Source organism: Camelus bactrianus, chromosome 8 (genome assembly GCF_048773025.1).
Source record: "Camelus bactrianus isolate YW-2024 breed Bactrian camel chromosome 8, ASM4877302v1, whole genome shotgun sequence".
Taxonomy (NCBI): domain Eukaryota; kingdom Metazoa; phylum Chordata; class Mammalia; order Artiodactyla; family Camelidae; genus Camelus; species Camelus bactrianus.
In genome coordinates, this window is record NC_133546.1 from 74,297,646 (window position 1) to 74,310,914 (window position 13,269).

Genomic DNA, 13,269 nt, shown 5'->3' on the forward strand with positions numbered 1-13,269 from the left:
GTGTCCAGCATGTCAGTCTACACAATTTCCCATGACAAAATCCTCTTGCCCCCTGAGACATAGTTATTTGTGACTGGGGTAGTACAACAGAAAGGAGATTTAAGAACAGAGAACCAGAAAAATAAAGAGATTGAAGAAACTTTGGTAAGCAAAGAAAATGACAATCATTTGGGGGAGGGGGGGTACGGAAAAACAAATCCAGACTTAGGTGAGGATAGCCTTTATTTGAAAAGACTGTTGTTAAAAAAAAAGATACAAATGATATTATTTACAAAACAGAAACAAACTCACAGACATAGAAAAATAAAATTTATGATTACTAATGGAAGAAGGGGTAGAGGGAGGGATAAATTAGGAGTGTGGGATTAGCAGATACATACTACTGTATATAAAAGAGATAAACTACAAGGACTTACTGTATTGCACGGGGAACTATATTGAGTAGCTTGTAATAACCTATAAATTAATTACTTCGCTGTACACCAGAAACTAACACAACATTGTAAAATCAACTATACTTCAATAAAAAATTTTAAAAGATACATGAAAAAATGCTATTGCAATAAGGAGAACACTCCAACTATCAGATCTAGAACCTTCGCACCAGGCAGAAAGGGAAGAACGAGGTGTGGGAGTGTGGGATGGCCAGGCAGTAGGACCAGGTAGCTGAACAGGAAATGTCTTTCTTGGTGGCCAGTTCTGGGATAGACAGATGGGTAAGGGAGGTTGTTCCCCCTTCCATGCTTGGTGAGTCTCCTGATAGCTGTTTAAACTCAAGGATGGTCCAGAGTTCAAGGCAAGACACCTAAATAAAATTTGGTCAGGTGAATTTCCACATTATCACAGTGAAAGAAAGTAAGCCCACTGCAGCAAGAAGAATTTTTCAAGAACTGTCAGTGTTTAGCCAGCAGTGATTCCAAGAAAGGGTTTTTCTCATATGTCAACAATAGCTGTAGCTCTTTAAGCCAAAATGATTCCAAAGTGAAAGTGGTAAATGTTACAAGTAAGGATGAGAACTCCTAATTTTCTTCAATTCTGAGCTTACCAATCATCTCTGCGTTTGGACTCCTTGTACCTTTCTACCACACAACTTGCTGATATGACGTACTGGTTCAGAAATATTTACCTTTCTAAAATGTAAAAAAAAAAAAGAAAGAAAAGAAAAAAGATGCTTTGGCTTCTGATTCACATAGCGATGGGATAGAGGTGCAGATTGGTAATTGGCCTTACCCAAAAGGAAGGTAAACTTCCTCATCTCTTTTTGAGGGGAGAGAGAGTTACTCTTGAAGCAAGACTCCCGTTGAAGCTGGGCTCCTTCCTACTCTCCCACAGAGACTGGGACGTGGAGGTCCCGTCTTCCCTGATGCTCACATTTCAGAGATTCGGTTCAAGTGCTGGAGAAAGACATCCCTGGCCTGCAGAGCCTGCAAAGGCTTTTTAAAAGGTCTACATCTCACAGAGACAGATAGAGGACTTACAATTCCAAGTTTTCTGAAGTAAATGCTCTAAGAAAAGGGAGGCCAGGGGCCTAGAGAGTCAAGAAGAATCCTGTCTGAAGTTCAGTCAAGTGAGGACAGTGTGAAGGCCTTCTTGGTCACAAGGCAATGAATTGATATTTAAATAACAGCTCAAAAGTTAAGGCTCATCCAGGAGCTTAATCCACTGGAGTCCAGACTCATGAAAACACCCACCTAGAAGCATTGAGCATTTCTTACCCTTATGAAAAGCCAAGCAGCTCATTGTGAAAATAACCCTTCTGCTAGCAACCACCTATGTAAGAGGCCTCAAAGTCTCTTGAAGAGAGTCTCTGATCACACCTTCCTCCTCACCAAAACCACAAAACTCCTGGAGGAGGAGCCAGCAGGCTTTTAATAAGCAATTTTCAACAAAGATTAGAATTGAAGGTCAGGCTTTCTACCCATGTTCTTCTGTTTAATTGGTTTGGAGGTTGTGTCCACTTTTCAAATGAAGGTCTAACATGATCTTGTACTTTCTTTTTCTCTCTCTCAAATCTAGAATTGCATTTCTAAAATTCATGGAGAATTGTGTATAGAGACTGAAAGATAATTTTATGTAGTAATTATGTTGTGCTTTATTCTGAAGTGAACTTGAGGTGGTTTACAAATATATATACACACACACACATATAAATATATTTATTTCAGCAAATATTTAGAGCCAGCTGCAGCGTAGACACTGTGTTAGGAGGTGGTGATGAAACAGTGAGTAAAACATGGTCCCTAGTTTCAAAGGATTTAGTATCTTTGGGGACACACAGACCAACAAGCAGAATTAGAATAATTTAATGTTTTATGGGGAAAAGAAAGATGAGTGTGCTGTGGAAAGACTTGGAAATGGCATTGAGACATAAGTGAAAAAAGAAAACTGAGGAAAAACAATCAAGGTGACACAGAGGCTAACTTAACACCCAAAATGTATGCCTCAACATTCTAGATTCTTCTCTGGAGCGGCCACAAGAGATGGCTTCTTAGCAACCAATGCAGATATAGAGACTGTAATTAGTTGCGGAGTTCACAGTGTCCCTATGATGAAAGCTAACACTTCCTCCATAGAAGCTGAAGACCCAGAGTTGCATCCCATGAACCCTCATGCTGTGCTACGTGATAAATTCCTTATCAATGGCCTCCTTGTAAATTCCCTGAGCTTTACAGAAGATAATTGTCATGTCTCTTCTTGAAGTGTCACGTGATGGTTCATTTATATCTCAACTCAACCAGACCACAGTATTCAGTCAAACACCTGCTTACATGTGACTGTGAAGTATTTTTTGGATGAGATTAAACTTGAAATCAGTAGACTTTGACTAAAGCAGATACCCTCTATAGTATAGGTGGGCCTTATAAAATCAGTGGAAGACCTTGAGATAAAAAGACTGAGGTTTCCCAGTGCAGAAGGGGTTCTTCCCCCAGATGCCCTCAGACTAGAATTGCAACATCAACTCCTCCAGGGTCTCCAGTTGCTGGTCTGCCCCACAGATTTCAGACTCACCAGCCCCCACAATCACATGAATCGATTTCTTAAAATAAGTCTTTCTAAAAAAACATTATACACACTCTATTGTTTCTCTTTCATTAGCGAATCCTCATACGAGTAAATATTTAACCCCCAAGTACAATCACCAAAACCAGTTTTACAGAGTCAAAACATTGTGCTAACAAGGACAAAGCTCTCCTAGGCTGAATCCAAAAATAAAAGACCACCCAATCTACTTCAAGAAATCACCCATGAGTATGATTTTCCAAAACAGAGGTTTTAATAATAATCATAATCTCTTTCTGAGTGCTTACGAATTCTTTATGTATTTGGAATACATAAAGTAAATATTCATTTAATTCTTAAAATTAATCTAAAAGGCAAGTTCTACCATTATTCCCATTTTACAGTAAAGAAACTGAGAGCCATGACATCTCCAACACCACACAGGGCAGTAAATAGCAGATCCAGGAGACTCATCCTCATAATTCAGCCCCAGAGTCTAAGCTCCCGATGATTCTGCTGAAAACTGGATAATTTTCAGATAGTAGAAAGTTCAAGGCTAAACTCATACTTTGGATGAATGAAGGGCAGATGGGCAGAATCAAGCAGAGAGACATGGGTATTCAGAAGACTGCCCCCTTCAACACAGAAGGATGCTGAGAAAGAACAGCCCAGAGCTTCCCCAGAACACAAGACCTGGTTTGGTTTCACAGGAGGGCACGTGAGAGACCGAGATCCCAGAGTTTGATGTCAAAGTAACTTTTGCTTAGAGGCCAGTATCATCAGGCTGCTAAAGCAGATCATGTTCATAGATAGATAGACAGACAGATAGACACCATCTGAGCCTTTAATAAGAACTGTTGAGTCCACGTCCAGTGATTCTCATGTTTGAGCCTGAGCAGGTGGAGGAAGGGATTTGGTCCCCGGTTTTCACGTAGCTGCTTCTTGCTCATCTCCTCACTGGAGGAGAGGGAAACAGAGCCCTGGAAACAACTGATTGGCCCTTCTTTCACCACCTAATCTTGCCAGTGGCCCAAAGATCAGGGAAGCAGAATAAAGAAGTAAGTGAATTCCTGGCAAAGCCTCTTCATCCCTGAGTCCTGCCAACTCATCACCTCAGCAGACAGACTGCTGACAAAGAGAGGTGTTCCCACCACTCACTCTGAGCAAACAGCCTCCACCGTGTGACCATCACGAGGAGGACTTTTCTTTACTCGTGTTGTAGGACCTGGGCATAGAGCTAGCTTTCGGGCAGCGTTCCCTTTCCTTTCACTTCCAGACATCTGTAGATCCAACCTCCAGACAGACCAGCCACGTCAAATGGCTCATCCCATGGGAGATTTTGGGTAAAGCACTTTCTTTGCACAATTTCACTCTCGGTCATTTATCCAATGGGTAAGAGCTGGACCTGCTTTTCTCCGCGGAGCCAGGTGCAGATAGAAAGCATACCACTCATCATGCTTTGGACTGAGGCTCTCCATGGGAGTCGGGGGGGAGGGCGCACAGCTCAGATGGTAGAGCACATGCTGAGCACGCTGGAGGTAGCTGGTTCAATTCCCAGTACCTCCATTTGAAAAAAGGGGGGAGGGGAAGAAAAGAAAGAAAAAGAAATGAAAATGAAATGAATTTAGGTGCTCCAATCAGTTTCAGGGTTCTCCAGCTTTACCAACCCGTGTCCTCATTTGCTGGGAGGCTCACTGGCCAGGCTGTAAGAGAGAGAGGAAACACCAAGGCGTGTGTGAAACTGTTCAGGGCTGGCTGTCATGCTGAGACGGTGCATGGGCTGAAGCAGCATTCTCAGCGTGGGCCTAGTGCTCCCCTCTGTCCCTGCCAAGTTTGGCGGCAAAGTAGAGAGAGCATCACAGAATTCCATTTGGTGGCCTCCTGAACAGGCACCGAGGATTTGTCCTCATCACAGTCCCTTTAATGGTGCAGATCATCTACCCGGTGGCAAAGGAAAACTTCATCACGATGGTATAAAAGAGCATCACACGCTACAGATTATTTTGTGCAGTTTTTAAAGGTAATTCTCTAAGTGCTATTTTGGAGCAACCAAAAAACTGTTAGTAACCGCGTCCCGTCCAGGTACCTCAGGAGCCCAAGCAGAGACCCTTCCCGGGACACGGCAGAGCTGAGGGTGCACATCTTCCTGTTGACAGTGACATTATGACAACCGTGTGTTTATAGAGCAAGATTCTAGCCCTTGTTCATAATTTCCAACGCTTCACTTTGCTACAGCTGTTCAGGGACCTTCCTGACCCTGTTTCAATTAGTATAATTAACTTCCAGTGTTATCATTCTAGCATGGAAGATTTTTTTCCCCCCAAATTTATCATTTGACACTCAAAGAGAATAATCTCTAAAAATGATTTCATTATTCAAAGGAATCATCTTGCTGCCTTTAACTGCACATCCAAGAGAAGCTGGTAGGCACTCACAGGCATCTGCCTCATTGCATTTCATACTCTTGCAAAATGGTATACGTTCATATACTCCTTGGCTAGGAAGATTTTCTGCTGTTAAAAAATTTATGAAAAACCAAATGGAAAGAAGACTTGAAAAAATAGAAATCAGAGAATGAACATCGATTTGCCAGTGTTTTTCGGCAACACTTGGATTAAAATCAGGACCATTATTTTTAGGGGCTGGTGGATGAGGAAGGGGAGAGTGGAAGGAGGGGCGAGGTAGGAAGACAAAGAGAGATGATCAGGTTGAGAACTGACAGCTAAGTTAAGAGAAATAGAAAAGGCATAGGTATGAAGCATGTAAGACTCATGGGAATCACAAGGCAGCTGGTCTTTGGGGAAAACACTGTGCAAACAGAGAGACCAAGAAGCACTGTTGGTGTCATGAATGGGAAGGCAGGGCAGGTGGTAAGAGGAGAAGGCAGCGGCAGGTGATGGGGATGCAGGGGACATGCTGAGACGTTGAGAGGGATGTCCAGCCACAGGGACCTTTGTGAAGACCGCGGCCCAGGGACCTGCAGCTGTGTGCCAGTTGTTGCCATGAACAACGAACAAATCTTCTTAATTTCTTTTCCAACACAGGTTTTTTTTTAGCTATGTTGTCTAAGGGAAATTAGTTCTCTAGTAAACAGTATAAACTCACTGTGCAAATGTAATAACAGCACCACAGAAGTCTCATATTTAGAGAAACGAATGTGGTTTTTCATCTGCTTGAAGTCCATTTTTATCTTTCGCCAAAGTACTGGTCAAGATTAAGAATGAGATTTTTAACTTCAGGAAGTCATTCAACCTCAGCTACAGCTGATTATAACAACAACCACTAACTACTATTCCCAGTGGCCCAAAAGAACAATTGTTTTGATTACTAATGCATGAGAGATGGAAACAAAAATCTGCCAGACAAGAATATGTGTCAGAGGAGGAAACGAATAACAGCAAGACAGGAGGGGCAGTGTATATGAACATAATGATTCCCAGTTCTGTAGAAGGTGGGACAGCCAAGTAGATCTAGTAATAACTTTACTTCTTGGCGGAAAGTGTGTTGAATCTGGTGACGTTTTAAGGTCTGCTCCAACTTAGAGAGTCTACAATTCCAATGAGGGATTTTGACCCATAAAATTTATGAACACTGCAATGAGTCATATTAGCCAAATATAGAAAGATCATATTGGGGAAATGTTTGTCAGTCAAGAAAGAGGCCATGTGATTCTTTTCAGCCCTGGCTGAACTTTCAGGAACGTAAATCTCCATGGAGTGCCATCTCCTGACCAGCCCAGGGTTTATAAGGAAGATAAAAGTGTCCCCTGCTGGTGTCCCAAGGGAGAAGTTCATGGTGCATGCCTCATTTTACTGTTTGACAAGGCCCTTGAGAATGTATAGCTTTTTAAAAATTTTTAGTACCTTTTTGTTTTTAATGAAACAAAACACTTTGTTTTAATGCTCCCAAACTCTCCTAAAAGAAAAAAAGAAGAAAGTTAGCTCTTTAAGACCATTTCACACACCGTCACATCACAGGGAACAGCTGTTTGGGTAACGCAATCCAGTGACATAATCTTCTAGGAGAGGTGCTATGAAAATGTCTTCTTTCTTCAGAGAGAGTAAGAAGAGATTGAAATATACGATAAGACTGGCCTGACCCCATGTAAATACCCACCAGCAGCAATGATTGACTCCTTTTTCTGAGAATGAAGAAATCTTTTTCTCTTCTAATCAGGATAACAAATGCAGTTAAGAACTAAGTTATTAAAAAGTAGATTACCAGGCAGCCGACTCGTTTCCTGATGTAATCAGCAGAGCTGAAAGTGTGGTTGGGGACATCCGCAAAGCAGAATTGGAAGTGACAGAAAGCCACCACTTGCCAATACTGGTTGGTGACAGGGAACAGACCCTTGTGAGGTGTAGCCATGTATTTCCTCTGCCTTATCGCTAAGAGGCTTTTTCTCTATTTGATTACAAGCAGAATCCGACTTCTCAAATCCATTTTTCTAATGCCAAGTGGTGTTCAGTTAAGGGATTTTTTTCACCTAGTTGATTCCTGGTGAGTTGACCCTGTTTAACCTGACTGACTTCTCCTCTGCAAAGCTTGAAGGCTCAAAGGGGCATAGCAGCTATTGTCCAATCTTTCCTGACCCTGGGCACTACTCTGTCTACCACCCCAAGTCTGGGAACATTCTAGAAAAGCTTCTCTAGGGCAGTGACTAACCCTAAGACCCCCCCACACACAATAGAATATTTGCAAACCCTGCAGCAATAATCTTTGCTTTGTTGACCTCAGAGTCTGATCTATTATTTCTGAAAGAAACACAAATGATCTCTTATTTTTCAGAAAAGAACACTGTACAAAAAGAAAAATTTGCCGATGTTTATTTGAAAATACATCTGTAGGTAGGCTGATGGGGCCTTGAACTGCTAAAGTAATGCGGAGAATTTCTTCCAGTTACTGTCCCACAGGGAGAGCTACTGATGACCTTGAAAAATGTTACCTAACCACATAATAATTTTTTAAAAAGAGGTCCATAAAAGTTATTGGAATAACTTCAATAGTTCTCCTTCCCAGTAAAAGAAAACTAGCACTGTAATTACCTGACATCTAGATCTTTCTAGAACACTTCAGCAGATTTTCAGGGAATAAAATTTGCTTATCCTAAATTATGTTTTTAAGTTTGCAGAAAAGACAGGTATCTGAATTATTTAAATTGTTATAACATTTCGAGCAAAGCTTGTGTTCAGATACAGCATCCGCCTATAACATCACTGCCAACAACACCAAACATGTGAATATGGGTTACTGTTGTCACAAAGCAACTGAGGTTTCCAGCAAGATGTTCAGGGAGGTGTGACCCTCACAGACTTGTCTTCACATGGCACATTGCGTCAATCAAAACGTTGAAGTTAGAGTTTCATAGAGATGGTTTCACCACAGTTTTATAATTGATGTAGCCCCCAATTTAATTCTCCAATTTCCAAAAGAAAATAAACATGTTAGTTAAAAATTTTAAATGCTGGCTGTTACCAAGTCCATACTTGTACTGCTTGCTGAACAACAGGCCAATAAATTGAGAGATGAGTGTTGGGGCAAGGGATTACATCTATATTCAGAAAGCTGGCAGACAGAGAAGATGGGAAACTAATGTCCTGGAGAATCATCTTCTCCAAGTCAGAATTCAGACTCTTTTTATACTAAAATGGGGAGGCAGTATGGTTGGTTGTTGCAAACTTCTTGGTGTCAGAATCCTTTGTTCTTCCAGCTGTCCATGTAGGTCAGGTCATGGTGCCCCTGCAAACCTCCAACAAGACAAATTTTATTTTCTATTCTGCAACTTTTTATCTCTATGTGAATGGGAAAGTGGTAATATCTTTAAAGATCAGAGCCTTGAGAATAGGCTCTCCTGTGTATTTCAGGCTATAAGCAATATTTTTTTACAAAAGGTGCAGAACCAACATGACTAAGCCCAGGAAACAGAGCACAGGGTTAGAGCTAAAGGAACAGATCCAATATGGAGTCAGATGTGTTCTCCCCTGTTACAGCGGTACAACATATTGTAGAAAGAAAAGCGGCCCATAGTACGTGTCCCACCTTCCTCTCATCATCACTCAAGTATTTGAAAACATAAAATAAGGTAAACAGGCCAATAAGAAAACTGCTTCTAAATCATTACCTACTACAGAAGGAGAGATATTGAAGAAAACAACTGAAGGATAATTAAAGGTGAAAAAAAGTTTTTGACCCTTTGGTTCAGATTCTTGCTTTGCTTTAGCCATGGAGCTCATGCTCCCCTGTGTTCTGGGAGTTTGGTCCACCTGCAGCCGTACAGACCCTCCACCTGTGGCTGCCAGAATGATGGGACTTGGGTCATGATACTGCTATGTACACAAACCATTTTCTTAAAAATGAACAAGCTCACCTTATGCCTAGAGGACCTGAAAGTACCCCTCCCTATGTGGTTTGGTGCAGCCACTATGGAAAACAGTATAGAGATTCCTCAAAAGACTGAAAATAGACTCGCCGTATCATCCAGCAACCCCACTCCTGAGCATATATCCAGAAGGAACTCTAACTTGAAAAGGCACGTGCACCCAAATGTTCACAGCAGTGCTATTTACAACAGCCAAGACATGGAAGCACCTAAATGTGCATCAACAGATGACTGGATAAAGAAGCTGTGATGTATTTATACAATGAAATACCACTCAGCCATAAAAAAGAATAAAATAATGCCATTTACAGCAACATGGATGGACCTGGGGACTGTCATTCTAAGTGAAGTAAGCCAGAAAGAGAAAGAAAAATGCCCTATGATATCGCTCATATGTGGAATCTTAAAAAAAAAAAAAAAGACACAAATGAACTTATTTACAAAACAGATTCACAGACATAGAAAATAAATTTATGGTTATCAAAAGGGAAAGGAAGAGGGATAAATTAGGAGTTTGGGATTAGCAGATATGAACTACTATATATAAAACAGATAAACAACAAGGACCAACTATAGCATAGGGAATTACACTCAATAACTTATAATAACCTATAATGAAAAACAATATATACGTGTGTGTGTGTGTATATATATATATATATATATATATATATATATATATATATAACTGAATCACTATGCTATACACCAGAGACTAAAACAACATTTTAAATTAACTATACTTCAGTTAAAAAAAAAAAGAATTCTGTCCTCATCTCCTTCCCATGCTCAGGACCCCCTCCCCTCCCTCTTTTCTCTCCCCAACAACTCCTACCGCAATGCACATATTATGTAATTTACTTGCTTGGCAGAGTTACTGTGTTTTGTCTGTGCCTCCCAATCAGAAGGAAAAGAAGTCGCTGCAGGCAAGGAGTTTCATCTATTTTACACACTAACGTATACTGACTGTGGACCAGTGTGGGGCTTACAGGAGGGGCTCAAGGCAGGATGTGTTGAATATATGTTTGAATTAGAAGCAGAAAAGGGTGAGGTGTAGGGGTAAGAGTCTGCTGTTTCTCATAAGAACCCTTATAGAACCCTTTGACTTGCAATGTGTGTGGACGAATTTAAAAAAAAGAAAGACGGTTTCATAGAAGGAAATATGAAATAGTGTCAGACCTGGTAGAAAACAGAGAACATGGAAGTGGGAGTTGTGAGAGGAAAAAGGAGGGCAGAAGAAGGGCTGAAAGGAGGAGTCAGGAGGGGTCTGAGAAAGGCAGCAAGGACATGGCTGGAGCAGCCGGAAGGTCACAGTCAGAGGGAGGTTTGATGGAGGCTTCCCTGGAGACAGAGCAGAGGCTACAGCGTGGCTGCTGGCCTTCACGGGCACTGGATTTCGGCCACTCCCACCCACTTGGCCAAGTATTCTTGGTAGGAAAAATCTTGTAAAAATCACAACTGAGGAAGGTATTTTCTCCTTTAGAATAACACTTGTAAATACAGGGGATTTGTTATCTCGCTCTTCTTTACTAGTGCTCTTTTAAATTCTCTGTAATAGGAAAAGATCCAGCCCATGAAACTTACCCCAAGGTCATTTTTATTTTTGACTCTATTTGTTGAATCACAGTGAAATTGGAGGGTGGAGGGTACAGCTCAGTGGTAGAGCACATGCTTAGGATGCATGAGGTCCTGGGTTCAATCCCCAGTACCTCCAGTTAAAAAATTAAGTGCAATTAAATTAAATTAAATTAAAAGTCTATCCTCAATAAATGATATCTCCAATGAGTAGAATGCAAATTCAGGAAAGCTAATACGGCAAAGATAGCTGATTGCCTGCCAGATCTGCCAGAAATTCCTTTTCCTTTACTTTCTTAAACAAAGTCTAGATTTTTAATTGGTCATAGTGTTAACCACTTAAATGGTTACATGTCCCAGCCTCTCTTGCAGCTACATGTGGCCGTGTGATGTGAGTAGGAGTACTGTATTACATGGGGCTTCTAGAAAGTTTCATTAGAAGAAAGGGTTGCCCTTCCTTGCTCCTTCTTGCTGGCAGTCATGCAAATATGAAGGCTGTCCCTGGCTGCACCATGGGCTGTGAGACCAAACACTAAGCATAAAGAAACAGCAGGAGAGAAGGTGGTTGGGCCCCTGACAAATCTTGAGCCCCCATAAGAGTTCTTGCTGCCACTGGACTTCTTTTACTTGTAAGAAATAGACATGCCCAGATATTTAAGCATTATTTTGATGGGCTTTGAGTATAGGCATTTAGATCTAGTCCTAATGAGCTTACGATTATGACCTGAGAAGAAATGACAGCACAGGTAAAATCCAGGTGAGGCTTGAAGCTAAGGAGAGATGATGGAAATTGATAGTTTAACAGAGTAATGTTCTAAAAGAACATTACATAAAATAGATTCAAAGAAGGAATCTGTTCTCTAAAACTAATCAGCTTTGGAGAATTACATTTAATATAGGTAGAACAAGTAACTTTTTGTGTTACATGTCCTATTTCATTTGTTTTCCGAAACGTTTAAGATCTGAATTTCTCCTAACATTTTCTTTTTCATAGCATAGAGTCAAGATAGCTTTTAGGATGAACGAGAAAATTCAGAATTTAGATTTCACAAGAAGAGAGGCAAGAAGATGGTAACAGAGCACCAAGCCCTCCAGATGGAAACAAGGCTCAGGGAACAGATGAATAATGCAGAGAAATGCTGAACTTAGAGCCTCCAGGTGGATTCACTGATGGATAATGGGGATGTGCTGGGGTGAGACGGGCAAACATCCTAGGAATTCCAAGAACTTGGAACTTGGTTACATCAGTAACCTTAACCTCCAGCTCCAGTGGAATTCTAGAATAGGTTATTCAATGAATGGTTTATGAGCATCTTAGAAAAAAAAGAGGGAGTGGATTTGATAATCCCCAAGCATCAGTGAGGATGCTGCACATTCCTCCTCTCACCTGCCTGTTTTGCTCTTCCCTCTGTGTTGTTGTTGTTACCAGAATCCCCTCCTGTCTCTCTCTGCTGCCTCTCCATTTTCCTCCTTGTTACAGAATCCAAATTCTTTCTACTTTTCACATGGTATGCCAGTAAATCAGGAGACAAGATGCTGGGGCAAGGAATAACAACTTTATTGGAAAGCTAGCAGATAGAGATGATGGGGGACTAGTGTCCTAAGGAAGCATGTTTCCCAAGTCAGAATTCAGGCTTGTTTTATACAAAGAAAGGGGAAGGGGTGTGGTTGGTTGTTGCAAACTTCTTGGTGTTGGAATCCTTCGTTCCTGCAGCTGTCCATGTAGGTCAGGTCACGGTGTCCCTGTAAACCCCCAACAAGACAAATGTTATTCTCTGTTCTGCAACTTTTTATCTCTGTATGACTGGAAAAGTGTTATACTCTTAAAGGTCAGGGCTTGGAGAATGGGCTACCTTGTCTGTTTCAGGCTCTAGGCAACATTCTTTCACAAAAGGTGCAGAACCAGCATGGCTGAGCCCAGGAAACAGAGCCCAGGGTTAGAGCCAAAGGAGCAGGTCTCATACGGAGTCAGACGTGTTCTTCCCTAGTACACCCTCAGGTTGTCTCATTCCTGGCTCTACTACGACTATTCAAGGGCAGCCAAGAAGATGGTGAAACTCCACAAGGGGCACGAGGTAGTGAAATGGTTTAATACAATTATGCAGGAAGCATTGTAACATGTAAATCTCAGGCCAGTGGGGGTAAGTATTTTCAACTTGAACACAGGTGGGAAGTTAGTCCGCCTATGGAAAGAAGAGGGAACACTTTCTTGGTTACCTATTCAGTATTCCTTAGCCCTCCGGTCTTTCTTCCTCCCTTTGGAAATGAACCCCAAGCTCACAAGAGCAAACTAAAGAGGAAATGGTCAAGCTGGA

At 41.4% G+C, this 13,269-nt stretch overlaps 1 non-coding gene across 1 annotated transcript; it reads left to right on the plus strand.

Annotated features, from left to right (window-relative positions):
• The first annotated feature begins 11,020 nt into the window (after positions 1 to 11,020).
• On the plus strand, positions 11,021 to 11,093 carry TRNAP-AGG (transfer RNA proline (anticodon AGG)). The gene has a single exon. It is a non-coding gene; the product is annotated as a tRNA-Pro (tRNA).
• Positions 11,094 to 13,269: the final 2,176 nt, after the last annotated feature.